We start from the raw sequence: 6,706 nt of genomic DNA on the forward strand, positions 1-6,706 counted from the left end.
TAGGGACCTAGAACAGAGAATCACATTCGTTGCTCCTATATCATATTTTGACCATTTATTTCATCTGCTAGAAACAAGGTTGCATGAGACACTTCTGCTCAAATGCCAGGGAAAAATTGTACTTAAAAAAATATGAAATTAATCTATGGTGCTAATATATGAAATTGCAGTTCTTCAAAAGTGCAAGCCATGTTTCTCAAGTCAACACTTCACCAAAGACCAGAAGATAATGTCTCATAGGGTCTGATTAAACACAGGAAAAATATTGCCATTTACGTCAGTGGACCTTCATAAATTTAAGTAAGATTTGCATGCTCATTTCTGTAAAATAATCTGCAAGTGACATCTGCTTTCCACTTCTCCTTCCTCAGCTTATTCATTTTCATCACCTGTTTTGTCAGCTGCATTTCTCTATCTTTCTGAATCGCAACAATATCTAGCATTTGGAATGAAGTTGGCAGAGGACCACAGTAAAAACAACCAGAACACACCATCTTCTGTTGAAAGGTCATTTTAAGTATCAGCTTCACAGCAGCTTTGTACTACAAGCATGTACATGTTTTAAATGGTCTTTTCTCCAAACAAACTTCCATTCATATCACACAGACTAGCAAAATTTTTCATTAAAAAAAACCCAAAAAACTAAAAATGTTGGGATGAAAAACAAAATAGAAAAAAAGCGCCTCTAAACAAAATCTTAGTCGTCTACAGACTCCCTGAGGCACTGACCTCTCAGTGTAACTGAAAGGTTCAACTGGAAGTGAAACCATTACATGTCAGAACACATCAACTACACAAATATGTGTTTTATTAGTTCTTCTGCTAGGTAAGTATTAAGAGTCACAGTAAATTCTTCTATTTTATTCTTCTGATGAATTAGGCCAATGAGTATCTTCAAATTTACTGTGCTGTTTTCATCTGTTCACTAATGTGTTTTAGGTCTGTCTGTTTGATAAAGTCAGGCTTAACAGTTTTCATTTGTGCTGCTGGTGGAGTGGTCTTTGCTGTTAATGATGTGGCCTGTTAAATTGCACTGAGATTAGGATTTATCAGGAAGTCTGCAGTGGATGGACTGACAGCCTTTGTTTTCCAAACTGTTGATGCCTTCCATTGTGTTTTGTTACAGACTTTTAAATGAGAAGGATCCTGAATGTTCTAAGTTCTTTAAATGACAAGGGTCCTGAATGTTCTAAGTCCTTTTTTTCCTTTCAGGAAGAAAATGCATAAACAACACAAACAGCTTATTTATTTTCCTTTCAGTAAATTAACTGGGTAAAAATACTTTTCTGCTTCCATCCCTCTCATCTGAAAGCACTTTAGACGTGCCTAACAAGTTGATGTCTAAGCTACTTTGATATATTTGTTATCTTTATCCTGATTCTTTGTGACACATTATAGTCTGTTCAAAAAACTGCCACTGCTACTGCTGCAGCCAGAGGTTCATCTTACTACTGTATAATTATAGTTTTACACTGTATTTCTAGCCTGTATCTCAAAATGAAAACAAGCGCCTACTTCAGAGACACTTTACTCTGAGATAAATCTACCTGGTTCACAGTTTCTGTTTTTTTTTTTCTTTTGAAAACTTTACCCCTGTTTAATGGTGATCTGTCCATACAAACTACTTTCCATTTGTTTTTTTCTTTAGAGCAGCAGTGTTTGTACAGATTTGGAGTAGCTTGCAAGAAATATAGGCAAAACACAGGAAAAAAAAACCTCTTTGGCTTTAGAATTTGCATTTTCCACATTTTACAAGCCTTGGCAGTTTTTAGGTTGACTTAACATCATTTTCTACAGCTTAAGTTCTGTTACCAGTGAATCATGAGGAAACAAGATGCTTTTGAATACTGTGTAGTGATTTTCAAAGACCCTGCCAAGCAGAATTGTAATTGGCCCGGATTCTCACAATATGCTTATAGTCAAACTCAGGAAGTGTGGACTGGATGAGATGGATTGAGAACTGGCTCAATGGCAGAACCCAAGCAGTTGTGATTGGTGGAACAGGGTCTAGTTGTCACTAGTGGTGTCCTCCAGAGGTTTAACTTGTTCATCCATGAGTTGGATAAGGGGCAGAGCAAGTTCACACAATGCTAGGAGGAGTGGCCAATGCCCCAGAGGGCTCTGAAGCCCTTCAGAAGGATCTTGACAGGCTGGAGAGATGGGCAGGGAGGAACCTTCTGAAATTCTGCAAAGGGAGATGCATGATCCTGCACCTGGGTAGGAATAATCCTGGGCACCAGTACAGCTAGGAAACAATCTGCTAGAAAGCAGCTCTGTGGAGAAGGACCTGGGGGTCCTGGTAAGCAACAAGCCATCCATGAGCCAGCAGTGTGTCCTTGTGGCCAAGAAGGCCAATGGAATCCTGGGTGCATTAGGAAGGGCACTGCCAGCAGCTCAAGGGAGGTGATCCTGCCCCTCTGCCCAGCCCTGGTGAGGCACATCTGGAGTGCTGAGTCCAGTTCTGGGCTCCTCAGGACAAGAGAGACATGGAGCCCCTAGAGTGGCTCCAGTGGAGGGTAACAAAGATGATTGAGGCACTGGAGCATCTCTCTGATGAGGAAAGGCTGAGGGAGCTGGGCCTGTTCAGCCTCGGGAAGAGGCACTGAGAGAGGAACTCATGGGTGTCTGTGAGTATCTGAAGGGAGGTGCCAGGAGGATGGAGCCAGGCTCTGCTTGGTGGTGCCGAGCAATAGGACAGGAGGCAGTGGGCAGAAACTGATGCACACTGAACATGAGGAGCGGCTTGTCAGGTGTCAGCTGGATCATGATGGCATAAAACATTTTAAGGATATTCAAAAATAGGCCCAACTGTTTCCTATTTCTATTTTGTCTTAAGAAAGACCAGTGCTGCATTTGAGGTTGTATGTACTTGCTCTGTAATCGGGCTTGCTTAAGAAAATGGCTCTTTTTTTCCTGTATTGCTGAGTGTGAAGTGTGTCCTTAACTGTGGTAATCCCAGGCTTGCTCTGGGGTCCCATGTGGTGATGAAATTTCTCCTCCAACCCGTGCTTCCAAAGAAAAACTGCACAGGCTCTTACTGTTCGGTCTCAAGGCAGTTTATTGCTAGTTATCTAAAAGATTGTCTTCTCGGGCTGCGGCTGCTTGGTCAGCGGCCTGGGCAGAGGCACACACACACCCTGACATCCTCCCTGTCTGCTGTCTTCTTCTCCCCCCCTGCCCAGGGCTGCTGCTATCTTTTATATGATATATTACGTATTACATGTTTATAGTTTCCCCCAATATCTACTACCTATATTACAAAGTGCTTTTCTACTCTAAACCAATCTGTGAGTGCCAACATCACCAAGAACATGGAGTTAAAGAAGAAGAAGGAGGAAGAACAGGATCAGCCCACTTTCCTCCATCTTAGAACTTCTGACCCCCATGTACAAAGTAAAAACCCCCCTGTACAAGTGCTAAAACCCCACTGTACTCAAAAAATTTTCCCTCTGTTTTGTAACTCCTTTTACTATGCTATCTAACCCTTTGTGACTGCTTGTTCCACCTCCAAAGTTGGTAACTCATTCCATGGCTCAAGCTCAAAATCATAGCTCTTTCCAGCTGCTTATCAGGGTCTAAAATGCTTCTGACCAAGGCCTGGAACCTCTAAAAATGTCTGAAAGACATTTTGAGTTCCAACACTTAAGGAGTCAGAGATGCTAATAAGGTATTCTTTGCATATTAAAAAATTCAAATGTATTTCAGGATTTTTTGATTGATAATTCAATCAGTGAAGAAAATGAAGAAAGGTGTCATGGTTTGACACGGAAAAAGAATTTTTCCGGAAGGAAGAGGTCAATTTGGATATTGACCAATTGAAGGTGGACATGCCTCTGAGAACACAGAGGGGTTAAAAGCAGAATTCCCAGGAGAACTGGCTCTCTTTGGTTCAGCGTGCAGTGCAGGACTCTCCCCTGCCTGGCCGTGGCTGGGTGGGGAGGGGAAGGCCCATGGCCTGACTGAAGTAAGCCCAAGTGTGGAGGGGCTGGAACCGGGCTGGCCCCTGCAGATGGAAGGGTGAAGGAAATCTAGGATGTCTCCATTACCACCCCCCCCCAGATTTTCTCTCCCGAGAGGGAGAGAGAAAGAGACAGCAGCAGTTTTGTCAGCAGTTTCACCGTGGGGAAGGAGGGGGGGGAGGGGGAGGTCCACAAGGTGCCCAGTCGTGTAGGAGGCGCCAGAGTCTGGGCATGGAGCCATCCCTTGGGAGTTCAGACTTTTAACCTTTCCTTGAGAAATGAAAGCTTTGTGAATTTTCCTTTCCCCTCCTCGGTTTGAAAGAGAGGAAGAGGGACACCTTTGACCCTGGGATGTTAGAAGGAGGAATTCTAGATGGGAGGGGGACAAGGAGTGGCTTTTGGCTGGACTTTTCCGTGTTAGCCACAACCTGAACCAATCTTCTCCTTCAAGAGAGAGTGTATTTTAGGAGGATGCCAGAGCAAAGTCAAGAGACCTGCTTCAGCTGGGAAAAGACAGAAGTGGAGTGAACAGAGAAAAGTAGGGGGTTTGTGGTGGTGCCCCCTGTCCTCAAAAGAAGGAGAAGAGAAGAAGATCTCTGTTCTTGGACCCTCAGCCCCAGGGGAAAATGGGAAAATGGGGGGGACTGTGGTCCCAAAAAATGAAAAACTGAATTTTTGTCTTCTCCCCTCTTGGCAGGACATCCTTGCAAAGAAAAATCCTAAAAGCAGTCTGTCCATCCATGCATTGGTGGTGAGAGCACTGTGCATGGAAAGGAGAAGGGTCACCATGGCAAACTTTTTCTCCGGGCGGTGCCATGTGTGACATGGAAACACAGGATGTGGAGCTGTGTTTCTTGGGGGGTCTGTGGCACAGGAGAGACTCTGTTCCCTCGATGGACTGAGTATTGATTGTCTGGAGGGTGGAAACCTGATTGGGGTCCAGATTGTGTCTCACTGTGGTTTGTTGGAGTTGGATGGTGGGAGGAGGAATGCTTTGCAAGGTTTTCATTTTGATCTTTGTGTGCTTTTTTTTTTTTCCTTTTTCCTTTCTTTTTTTTTTCTTTGTAGTAGTAGCTTAATAAAGTTTTTTTCTGTTATTAAGCTTGGGCCTGCTTTGCTCTGTTCTCGATTCCACTTCACAACATTCAATGGAGAGATTACATTTGCATGGGGGCACTGGCATTGTTCCAGTGTCAAACCATGACAAAAGGGAAAACAATAGGACTATTTCTTGATTACAAGTAGCCAGTGTTTGGACTACAGTTGTAAAAGAAACTCCTATCATTTGGGTATTTAAAAGTACACCCTCCTGATTACACTCAGAGTTACTAATCTAACTTTCTTAAAATATTTTCAGCTTTTTTTTTTAAATACAATAAAAATTTTGAAAGAAATCGGTAACTAATATAGTTACTACTCTGCTGGAGACGTCATTTTCACTTTCAGTGTTTCCCCAGCAGGTGGCAATAGAGGTTTGTTAGATGTAGATACAACCATAGTTGTTTTTGCTATTGTTAGCAATGGTTGTTTATTTATTTGTTACAACGTTCTTTATTTTTTTCTTCAGGCACTATTTTAGAAATAAAATATACCTGGTATCATAAATTAGGTCAGAGCAGTCTTCTTTTCAATTCACACTGCTCTTCAGGCATCATAAATTATTATGAGATCCCACTCTGCTGGGCATTGTAAACATATATGGCAAAATAGCCTTGCTTAGAAGAGGTTTTGATATAGGTGGATAATTACTATTTTTATTTTAAGTATGAGGATCTGTGGTCTATTTTGCAAACTACACAACAGTCATTTGAAAATGAGCATCATGGTCAGGATCCACAACAAGTTTATTATAGCATCATGGTGCCAAACAAAATCCGGCTTTCTGAAGTACCGTGCACTTGTGCTTGAGCTGAATTTGCTTTAAATTATGAAGGTATTTGATTTATTTAAGGGAAAGTGCAGTTTTTCTCCTGCAGCTAATGCTGCAGCAGCATCTTTATGATTTCAAAAGTCTCCTGATGAGTTCCTCTTCTTATAAATATAAACACAGTAGCACTGTATTTCTATGACTTCGTGTAAAGGATTATTATATAAGCCATTATCTTCTGCTGCATTGTATTTTTCTCACTCTGTGGACTTGTCTGTGCCTCCAGAACAGCAATTCAAGCTGGTTCTAGAGTCAGCACCCCTGTTCCTGTTGGGACACATGAAGAAGTGGGCTGATTTTCCTTCACATGCCCAGTGACACAGTGTTTAGCTTCTGTCCCTGGCTGCTGGCTTAGATTTTGGCACAGTGCTGGCTTTAGGTCCCCACCCGAGGAAGCCTGGCGCAAGGGCAGGGATTTCTGCCGTTTCCCCAAGGCTCAGCAGGTGGCAGCTGGGAACCATTCTCAGCAGACCCAGCCCACAGCCTGCGACAGCCCAGCGCGAGTGCCCCATGACAGGCTGCCTCCTTCCCAGCCATCACACCGGCCCTGAGCGCACAGAAAAACTGACCAACACTTGCAGTGGGCTTCTGCATTTCACAAATCTGTGCCACACGGTGTAGTGGGTTCTATACAGCACAGATTTGGCTCCCAATAGATGCATGCTGTGTAGACAGGATGGGTGCCCAACCTGCTGGTGAGCCATCTGCAGCTCCAGGGCTGCCAGGCTTCCAGCAGCAAAGCTGGGCCGGCTGCAGTCACCCAGAGCAGGGAAATGTATAAGTTTCCCCTAAGTTTTGTCCTGACAGAATTTATAAGATG

Source organism: Lonchura striata, chromosome 3, assembly GCF_050655825.1.
Source record: "Lonchura striata isolate lonStrDom1 chromosome 3, ASM5065582v1, whole genome shotgun sequence".
In the NCBI taxonomy this organism is placed as follows: Eukaryota; Metazoa; Chordata; class Aves; order Passeriformes; family Estrildidae; genus Lonchura; species Lonchura striata.